Below are 11399 nucleotides of genomic sequence, written 5' to 3'. Positions count from 1 at the left end.
CTTCCTCTTCCTTCCCTCTCGTACTCATAATAGGAAAAAGGGGAGTCCTACTCCCGATGGGAGTTGGACTCCCCCCTAGGGCGTGCCACCCTCCTTGGCCGGCCCCCTCCTCCACTCCTTTATGTACGGGGGCAGGGGGGCACCCCATGGACACAACAATTGATCATTGATCTCTTAGCCGTGTGCGGTGCCCCCCTCCACCATAATCCTCGATAATATTGTAGCGGTGCTTAGGCGAAGCCCTGCGATGGTAAAACATCAAGATCGTCACCACGCTGTCGTGCTGACGAAACTCATCCCCGACACTTGGATCGGAGTCCGGGGATCGTCATCGAGCTGAACGTGTGCTAGAACTCGGAGGTGCCGTAGTTTTGGTGCTTGATCGGTCGGGCCGTAAAGACGTACGACTACATCAACTGCGTTGTGCTAACGCTTCCGCTTTCGGTCTACGAGGGTACGTAGACAACACTCTCCTCTCTCGTTGCTATGCATCACCATTATCTTGCGTGTGCATAGGAATTTTTTTGAAATTACTATGTTCCCCAACAGGAGGCTGCCTACCAGAGTCCGGAACCGTTGAAGGTTCCGGCGCGGTGTCCGGCTCAAGGCCGGACTTGGAGCCCTTGGGGGTTCTATTCCCTTTACGCCTGGAGTCCGGGAGGTCGCCTTGCAGCGCCTCCAGGACCACCTCCTCCTGGCATGGAACCTGTTGGGACGCCACCTCGGCGTCATCCGTAGGGTGGGGGGAGGTAGCTGTCGGAAACGAATTCACATCCGACGAATCCAGGGAGCCGCTCGACGACTCGTCGAGCCCGGCCTTGGGCGGACTGCATAGTCATATTCGGCGTAAGGAGGAGCTATGCAAGAAAGGAACACTATGAATTGCTCTGGTGTCTGAATACTTACGATCCCACCAGGGGCTTGGCCCTGTGCGGCCACTCCTCTTCGTCGTCGTCGGTGTTGGTGGAGTAGTCCGGAGGAAGGGTCTTCCCCTTCTTGGACCCTTCGGCCTCCCCAGTTGGGGCCGCCTTCCTTTTCTTCCCTCCCCCCGCTGGAGGGGGAGAGGTCTCTTCTTCCTCCTCCTCATCTTCATGGGAGGAGTGCGTCTTGGAGTCGTCGGATGATGAACCCGACACCTCCAGGCGTCAGGCACTCTTTAGAGTCCCCGTGGCCTTCTTCTTGGCCTTCTTCTCCGGCACCACATAGGGTGCCGGAACCAGCAGCTTTGCCAAGCGAGCGTCCGCTGGGCCTTCGGGTAAAGGAGCTGGACAGTTGATTTGTCCGGACATCTCCTGCCAAACCTGTCAAAGGTAACAGAGCTTAGATCCTGCATGGAGTCAAACTATGAAAAACTAATACCCTATAAAATGTAAAACGGCTTACCGCACTAGCGTGACGCTGCGTGTTGTATCCGCGATCCTCGGTAGCGGATGCGGGGGCCTCGACGCCCTTGAAAAGCACCTTCCAGGCATCTTCGTGCGTTATGTCGAAGAGCCTGCTCAGAGTTCGGTGCTGCGCCGGGTCGAACTCCCACAGGTTGAAAGCCCGTTGTTGACACGGGAGGATCCGGCGGATGAGCATAACCTGGACTACGTTGACAAGTTGAGCTTCTTGTCCACCAGGGTTTGGACGCATGTTTGGAGTCCGGTTAGCTCTCCTTTTTTACCCCACGACAGGACCGTCTCTTTCCAGGAGGTGAGCCGCGTAGGGGGTCCGGATCGGAACTTGGGGGCTACGACCCATTCAGGGTCGCGCGGCTCGGTGATGTAAAACCACCCCGATTGCCACCCCTTTAGGGTCTCCATGAAGGAGCCCTCGAGCCATAGGACGTTGGGCATCTTGCCCACCATGGCACCTCCGCACTCTGCCTGGGTGCCGCGCACCACCTTCGGCTTGACATTGAAAGTCTTGAGCCATAGGCCGAAATGGGGGCGGATGCGGAGGAAGGCCTCGCACACGATGATAAACGCCGAGATGTTGAGGACAAAGTTCGGGGCCAGATCGTGGAAATCCAGGCCATAGTAGAACATGAGCCCCCGAACAAATGGGTGGAGAGGGAAGCCTAGTCCGCGGAGGAAATGGGGGAGGAACACCACCCTCTCATGGGGCCTAGGGGTGGGGATGAGCTGCCCCTCTTCGGGAAGCCGGTGCGCAATGTCGTTAGACAAGTATCCAGCCTTCCTTAGTTTTTTGATGTGTCCCTCCGTGACGGAGGAGACCATCCACTTGCCTCCCGCTCCGGACATGACTGGAGAAGGTTGAGGTGGGGTGTGCGGACTTGGGCGCTGGAGCTCGAGTGCGCGGAAATGGATAGGCAAAGGAGGAAGAAGGCGTGGATGAAAAGGTGGATCCTTATCCCCTTATATGGGCGACGCGACTATGTGTCCCCGCCAGCCTTGTAAAACTCGCTTATCTCCCAAGCGCCGTAATCAATGGCGCGGTTGGGTCACCCACGCCCGTATTGATGAGAATCCCGGAATAAGGGGACATGATCTCTGCTTTGACAAGACGTGCCAAGGAAACTGCCTCGCTAAACGCGCTGAGGTGGGACAGTAAAACGATTCGAATAAAGACTTGGCCGTGGTTTGATGTCACGCTACGGAATACGTCGGCAGATTAGATTTGTGTAAATATTATTCTCTCTATGGCGATATGTGGAAACTTATTTTGCAGAGCCGGACACTACCTTTGTGTTCAAAATCTTCTATGAAGTACTTGGAGGAGGAACCCACCTTGCAATGCCGAAGACAATCTGCACGCCAGACTCGTCGTCATTGAAGCCTGGTTCAGGGGCTACTGAGGGAGTCCTGGATTAGGGGGTGTCCGGATAGCCAGACTATACCTTCGGCCGGACTCCTGGACTATGAAGATACAAGATTGAAGACTTCGTCCCGTGTCCGGAAGGGACTTTCCTTGCCGGCATGGAAGGCAAGCTTGGCGATACGGATATGTAGATCTCCTACCATTGTAACCGACTCTGTGTAACCCTAGCCCTCTCCGGTGTCTATATAAACCGGAGGGTTTTAGTCCGTAGGACGAACAACAATCATACCATAGGCTAGCTTCTAGGGTTTAGGCTCCTTGATCTCGTGGTAGATCTACTCTTGTACTACCCATATCATCAATATTAATCAAGCAGGACGTAGGGTTTTACCTCCATCGAGAGGGCCCGAACCTGGGTAAAAACATCGTGTCCCCGGTCTCCTGTTACCATCCACCTAGACGCACAGTTCGGGACCCCCTACCCGAGATCCGCCGGTTTTGACACCGACAACAGGGTTTTTGTTGTTCGGAGTATCGTCTTCTCTGGTGCTGGCAGTGCTTTCTCTTGGGCGATGTGACCTAGGACGCCGGTGTCCGAGCTATGTACCAGGCAGTTTATTCTTGATCGGATCCTCCTTGTCATCGTCGTGAGCGCCGTAAGGTGTTTCTATCATACACACGTCATACCAGAAAGTGGTCATCCCGTGTCGAGTGGGTAGTAAGCTCTGGCCTTGCTCCTCATCGTCGTACACACCATCGATGTCTTCGGACCGGGGGTCGGGCGTGTCGGTTAGGTCTTCAATAGTGGCTACGAAGTGGGTGGCGGGTGGGAAACAAAATTCTCCATTGTCCGCCGAAAGTTCGAACCAAACATAGTTCGACGACGGGTCGTCTGGCAGGGATAGGTTTTTTTAGCGAGTTTAGTATGTCACCCATGGGCGAGTGTTGGAAGACATCTGCCGCGCTGAACTTGAAGATCGATAACCGATCGAGTTCGGTATACGCGGGCTCGCAGGGTTCGGAGTTTGACATTGGAGGCGAGTCCGTGGTACCGTTGATGGAGATACCATATGAAGTGGAATCTGCGTGCGGCTCCAGTGCCGCGGAATCGGTAGCCCCTGTGATGGGGTCGAGCTTCCCATCTTCGGGCGACTTGATCTACTCCGGGTTTAAGGCTAGATCTGCTACAGGAGTGATGCATCTCCGTCGTATCTATAATTTTTGATTGTTCCATGCCAATATTCTACAACTTTCATATACTTTTGGCAACTTTTTATACTATTTTTGGGACTAACATATTGATCCAGTGCCCGGTGCCAGTTCCTGTTTGTTGCATGTTTTTTGTTTCGCAGAATATCCATATCAAATCAAGTCCAAACGGATAAAAACTGACGGAGATTTTTTTGGAATATATATGATTTTTGGGAAGAAAAATCCACGCGAGACGGTGCCCGAGGGAGGCACGAGGCAGGGGCGCGCGCACCACCCCCCTGGGCGCGCCCCTGACTCTCGTGGCCACCCCGTAAGGCCATTGATGCCCTTCTTTCGCCGCAAGAAAGCTAATATCCGGATAGAGATCGTGTTAAAATTTCATCCCAATCGGAGTTATGGATCTCCGGGAATATAAGAAACGGTGAAAGGGTAGAATCTGAGAACGCAGAAACAGAGAGAGACAGAGAGACAGATCCAATCTCGGAGGGGCTCTCGCCCCTCCCATGCCATGGAGGCCATGGACCAGAGGGGAAACCATTCCCCCATCTAGGGAGGATGTCAATGAAGAAGAAGGAGGGGGGTTCTCTCCCCCTATCTTCCAGTGGCGCCAGAACACCGCCGGGGCCATCATCATCACAACAATCTTCACCAACAACTTCACCGCCATCATCACCAACTCTTCCCCCCTCTATGCAGCGGTGTAACCCCTCTTTTACCCGCTGTAATATCTACTTAAACATGGTGCTCAACGCTATATATTATTTCCCAATGATGTATGGCTATCCTATGATGTTTGAGTAGATCCGTTTTGTCCTATGGGTTATTTGATGATCATGATTGGTTTGAGTTGCATGTTTTATTATTGGTGCTGTCCTATGGTGCTCTCCGTGTCGCACAAGCGTGAGGGATTCCTGTTGTAGGTTTTGCAATATGTTCATGATTTGCTTATGGTGGGTGGCGTGAGTGACAGAAGCACAGACCCGAGTAAGTAGGTTGTTTGCGTATGGGATAAAGAGGACTTGATACTTTAATGCTATGGTTGGATTTTACCTTAATGATCTTTAGTAGTTGCGGATGCTTTCTAGAGTTCCAATCGTAAGTGCATATGATCCAAGTAGAGAAAGTATGTTAGCTTATGCCTCTCCCTCAAATAAAATTGCGGTAATGATTACCGGTCTAGTTATCGATTGCCTCGGGACAAATAACTTTCTCGTAACAAAAAGCTCTCTACTAAAACTAACTTAGTTGTGTGTTTATCTAAACAGCCCCTACTTTTTATTTACTTGCTCTTTATTATCTTGCAAACCTATCCAAAAACACCTACAAAGTACTTCTAGTTTCATACTTGTTCTAGGTAAAGCGAACGTCAAGCGGGCGTAGAGTTGTATCGGTGATCGATAGAACTTGAGGAAATATTTGTTCTACCTTTAGCTCCTCGTTGGGTTCGACACTCTTACTTATTGAAAACTGTTGCGATCCCCTATACTTGTGGGTTATCAAGACCTTTTTTTGGCACCGTTGCCGAGGAGCAATAGCGTGGGGTGAATATTCTCGTGTGTGCTTGTTTGCTTTATCACTAAGTAATTTTTATTTGTTGTTCTTAGTTGTTCTTTATATTTAGTTATGGATATGGAACACGAAATACCAAAAAAATTAGGTGTACTTGCTGCTCATGGAGATGAGGAACCTCCTAAAACCCTCGACGCTCGTTATGTGACAGATATTATGTACTACTTTGATAATCCAGAGAAAACCCCATTCAATTTGGTAATGAGAGACACGTTGGATCAACGTGAATACTTTAGGGATTATTGCTTGACTCAAAAGGGAAACTATTATGGAATCAAATTTATATGTTGAAATGGTATGCTAGGCAACTATGCTTGAGATATGATTATACTTGTTGCACTAGGATGAAGGCTCCACACCTTCCCTTTTTATGAAAATTTAATGATAATGAGACTTTGGCTTCTTATGCTAGAGGTATATATGACTACTATGATGTGGAACAAATAGAAGAATTTGTTGCTTTTATGCGTGCTTATGAAATTGAACCTATGTTCAAAGAATATGAAAATCTTTATGATGCTGCCTACAGACCTGAAAATTTAGTTATCCTTAAATATTGCTATGAGAATTATGAATTCAATGCCGATATTGATGCATTTATTGAGAAAGTATCCGTCGTCCAAGAAGAGACTAATATTTTGCAGGAGTCTATGGAAGAAGAAATTGATGAAACTATGAGCTCATTGGATGAAAAAGATGATGAGGAGAGCGAAGAACAAAAGGAGGAAGAGCGGATTAGCTACCCGCGCCCACCTTCTAATGAGAGTAACTCTTCAACTCATACATTGTTTAATTTCCCTTCGTGCTTACCGAAGGATGATTGTTATGATCCCATTGATTCTCTTGAAATATCCCTTTTTGATGATGCTTGCTATGCTTGTGGCCAAGATGCCAATATGAATTATGCTTATGGAGATGAACTTGCTATAGTTCCTTATGTTAAACATGAAATTGTTGCTATTGCACCCACACATGATAGTCCTATTATCTTTTTGAATTCTCCAAACTACACTATATCGGAGAAGTTTGTGCTTATAAAGGATTATATTGATGGGATGCCTTTTACTACTACACATGATGATTTTGATCGATATAATATGCATGTGCTTGCTGCTCCTACTTGCAATTATTATGAGAGAGGAACTATATCTCCACCTCTCTATGTTTCCCACATGATAAAATTGCAAGAAACTGTTTATGCTATGCATTGGCCTTTACTTTGTGTGCATGAATTGTTCTTTTATGACATGCCGATGCATAGGAAGAGAGTTAGACTTCGTTGTTTCATGATATATGTTACTTTGTGCTCACTACTAAATTGCAAATCATTGTTAATTAAAATTGGCTTTGATATAATTTGGGATCCGGGTGGATTCATTACTTAAGCACTATATGCCTAGCTTAATGGCTTTAAAGAAAGCGCTGCCAAGGAGACAACCCATAAGTTTTAGGGAGTCATTTACTTTTGTTGAGTGCTTTTATATAGTTTCAAAACAACAAAAATAAATAGGGGAACCCAAAACTTTTTCAAAAAGGAAAGCGAAAGTGAGAAAGACGAGCATTGTTGAAGTGGGAGCTAGCCTTGAACTTTGTTCATGCTCACGGAAACTATGTGAATCTTGATTACAGAAACTTTTCAATAAAAATAATTATCCCCTTGTATAATTCCATTGTATTATAAAAATAATGTGTCAAGGTTTGCCTTTAGGATGTTTACAATGCTTGTTGGTTTGTACGGTGCAGGACAGAAACTTTGGCTGTAGTGCGCGATTTTACATTTTTTACTAGAACGTCAAACGGTTCTGATTCCTTTTGCAATGTCTTTCTATGAAAATTGTTTATTTTTCCTAATTTGGGCAGAATATTTCAAGTATCATAGGTATGGTGAATGTTCAGATTATTACAGACTGTTCTGTTTTAGACAGATTCTGTTTTGATGCATAGTTTGCTTGTTTTGATGAAACTATCGATTTATATCAGTGGATTAAGCCATGGAAAAGTTATATTACAGTAGCTACAATGCAAAAACACAATATGAATTGGTTTGCAACAGTACTTAGAGTAGTGATTTGCTTTATTATACTAACGGATCTTACCGAGTTTTCTGTTGTAGTTTTGTGTGGATGAAGTGTTCGATGATCGAGAAGGTCTCGATGTGAGAAGAAGGAAGAGAGGCAAGAGCTCAAGCTTGGGGATGCCCGAGGCACCCCAAGTAAATATTCAAGGAGACTCAAGCATCTAAGCTTGGGGATGCCCCGGAAGGCATCCCCTCTTTCTTCAACAAGTATCGGTATGTTTTCGGATTCGTTTTGTTCATGCGATATGTGCAATCTTGGAGCATCTTTTGCATTAGTTTTCATTTTTCTTTTATGCACCATGCTGGTATGAGATAGTCCTGGTTGATCTATAGAATGCTCTATGCACTTCACTTATATCTTCTGAGTATGACTTTATAGAATGCTTCATGTGCTTCACTTATATCATTTGAAGCTTGGATTGCCTGTTTCTCTTTACATAGAAAACCGCCATTTGTAGAATGCTCTTTTGCTTCACTTATATTTGTTAGAGCGTGGGCATATCTTTTGTATAAAGAATTAAACTCTCTTGCTTCACTTATATCTATTTAGAGAGATGACAGGAACTGGTCATTCACATGGTTAGTCATAAAAACCTACATAAAACTTGTAGATCACTGAATATGATATGTTTGATTCCTTGCAATAGTTTTGCGATATAAAGATGGTGATATTAGAGTCATGCTAGTGGGTAGTTGTGGATTGTAGAAATACTTGTGTTGAAGTTTGTGATTCATGTAGCATGCACGTATGGTGAACCGTTATGTGATGAAGTCAGAGCATGATTCATTGATTATCTTCCTTATGAGTGGCGGTCGGGGACGAGCGATGGCCTTTTCCTACCAATCTATCCCCCTAGGAGCATGCGCGTAGTACTTTGTTTCGATAGCTAATAGACTTTGCAATAAGTATGTGAGTTCTTTATGACTAATGTTGAGTCCATGGATTATACGCACTCTCACCCTTCCATCATTGCTAGCCTCTCTAGTATCGCGCAACTTTCGCCGGTACCTTAAACCCACCATATACCTTCCTGAAAACAGCCACCGTACCTACCTATCATGGCATTTCCATAGCCATTCCGAGATATATTGCCATGCAACTTCCATCATCATCATATACATGACTTGAGCATTCACTGTCATATTGCTTTGCATGATCGTAAGATAGCTAGCATGATGTTTTCATGGCTTGTCCGTTTTTTGATGTCATTGCTACACTAGATCATTGCACATCCCGGTACACCGCCGGGGGCATTCATATAGAGTCATATCTTTGTTCTAGATATCGAGTTGTAATATTGAGTTGTAAGTAAATAAAAGTGTGATGATCATCATTATTAGAGCATTGCCCCAGTGAGGAAAGGATGATGGAGACTATGATTCCCCCACAAGTCGGGATGAGACTCCGGATTTTAAAAATAAATAAAAGAGGCCAAAGAAGCCCAAACAAAAAAAGAGGCCAAAGAAGCCCACCAAAAAAATATAAAAAATAAAAAAAGAGAAGGGGCAATGTTACTATCCTTTTACCACACTTGTGCTTCAAAGTAGCACCATGTTCTTCATATAGAGAGTCTCTTGAGTTACCACTTTCATATACTAGTGGGAATTTTCATTATAGAACTTGGCTTGTACATTCCGATGATGGGCTTCCTCAAATGCCCGAGGTCTTCATGAGCAAGCAAGTTTGATGCACACCCACTTAGTTTTCAGTCTGAGATTTCATACACTTATAGCTCTTAGTGCATCCGTTGCATGGCAAACCCTACTCACTCACATTTATATCTATTGATGGGCATCTCCATATCCCGTTGATACGCCTAGTTGATGTGAGACTATCTTCTCCTTTTTGTCTTCTCCATGGCTCACGCTCATGTATTGCGTGAAAGTTGAAAAGGTTTGAGAACGTCAAAAGTATGAAACAATTGCTTGGCTTGTCATCGGGGTTGTGCATGATGTGAATATTTTGTGTGGTGAAGATGGAGCACAGCCAGAGTATATGATTTTGCAGGGATAACTTTATTTGGCCATGTTATTTTGAAAAGACATGATTGCTTTATTAGTAGGCTTGAAGTATTATTTTTTTTATGTCAAATGATAGACTATTGCATTGAATCACTCGTGTCTTAATATCCATGCCATGATTAGATATGTTATCAAGATTATGCTAGGTAGCATTCCACATCAAAAATTATCTTTTTTACCATTTACCTACTCAAGGACGAGCAGGAATTAAGCTTGGGGATGCTGATGCGTCTCCGTCGTATCTACAATTTTTGATTGTTCCATGCCAATATTCTACAACTTTCATATACTTTTGGCAACTTTTTATACTATTTTTGGGACTAACATATTGATCCAGTGCCCAGTACCAGTTCCTATTTGTTGCATGTTTTTTGTTTTGCAGTCCATATCAAACGCAGTCCAAACGGGATAAAAACTGACGAAGATTTTTTTGGAATATATATGATTTTTCGGAAGAAAAATCCACGCGAGACGGTGCCCGAGGGAGGCACGAGGCAAGGGGCGCGCCCCACACCCTGGGCGCGCCCCTGACCCTCGTGGCCACCCCGCAAGGCGGTTGATGCCCTTCTTTCGCTGCAAGAAAACTAATATCCGGATAGAGATCGTGTTAAAATTTCAGCCCAATCAGAGTTACGGATCTCCGGGAATACAAGAAACGGTGAAAGGGTAGAATCTTAAAATGCATAAACAGAGAGAGACAGATCCAATCTCGGAGGGGCTCTCGCCCCTCCCATGCCACGGAGGCCATGGACCAGAGGGGAAACCCTTCTCCCATCTAGGGAGGAGGTCAAGGAAGAAGAAGAAGGAGGGGGGCTGATACGTCTCCGTTGTATCTACTTTTCTAAACACTTTTGCCCTTGTTTTGGACTCTAACTTGTATGATTTGAATGGAACTAACCCGGACTGACGCTGTTTTCAGCAGAATTGCCATGGTGCTGTTTTATGTGCAGAAAACAAATATTCTCGGAATAACCTGAAACTCCACGGAACATCTTAGAAAAATTAATAAAAAATCCTCGCCAAAGATGAAGACCAGGGGGGCCCACACCCTGTCCACGAGGGTGGGGGGCGCCCCCTCTAGGGCACGCCCCCTACCTCATGGGCCCCCTGGATGCCCTCCGACGCCAACTCCAACTCTATATATTTGTTTTCAGAGAGAAAAAAATCAGAGAGAAGAAATCATCGCATTTTATGATATGGAGCCGCCGCCAAGCCCTAAAACCTCTCGGGAGGGATGATCTGGAGTCCGTTCAGGGCTCCAGAGAGGGGGATTCGTCGCTGTCGTCATCATCAACCATCCTCCATCACCAATTTCATGATGCTCACCGCCATGCGTGAGTAATTCCATCGTAGGCTTGCTGGACGGTGATGGGTTGGATGAGATTTATCATGTAATCGAGTTAGTTTTGTTAGGGTTTGATCCCTAGTATCCACTATGTTCTGAGATTGATGTTGCTATGACTTTGCTATGCTTAATGCTTGTCACTTGCGCCCGAGTGCCATGATTTCAGATCTGAACCTATTATGTTTTCATGAATATATGTGAGTTCTTGATCCTATCTTGCAAGTCTATAGTCACCTACTATGTGTTATGATCCGGCAACCCCGAAGTGACGATAATCGGGACCACTCCCGGTGATGACCATAGTTTGAGGAGTTCATGTATTCACTATGTGCTAATGCTTTGTTCCGGTTCTCTATTAAAAGGAGGCCTTCATATCCCTTAGTTTCCGATAGGACCCCGCTGCCACAGGAG

Source organism: Triticum dicoccoides, chromosome 1A (genome assembly GCF_002162155.2).
Source record: "Triticum dicoccoides isolate Atlit2015 ecotype Zavitan chromosome 1A, WEW_v2.0, whole genome shotgun sequence".
Lineage (NCBI taxonomy): Eukaryota > Viridiplantae > Streptophyta > Magnoliopsida > Poales > Poaceae > Triticum > Triticum dicoccoides.
Note: the sequence above shows the minus strand (reverse complement) of the source record.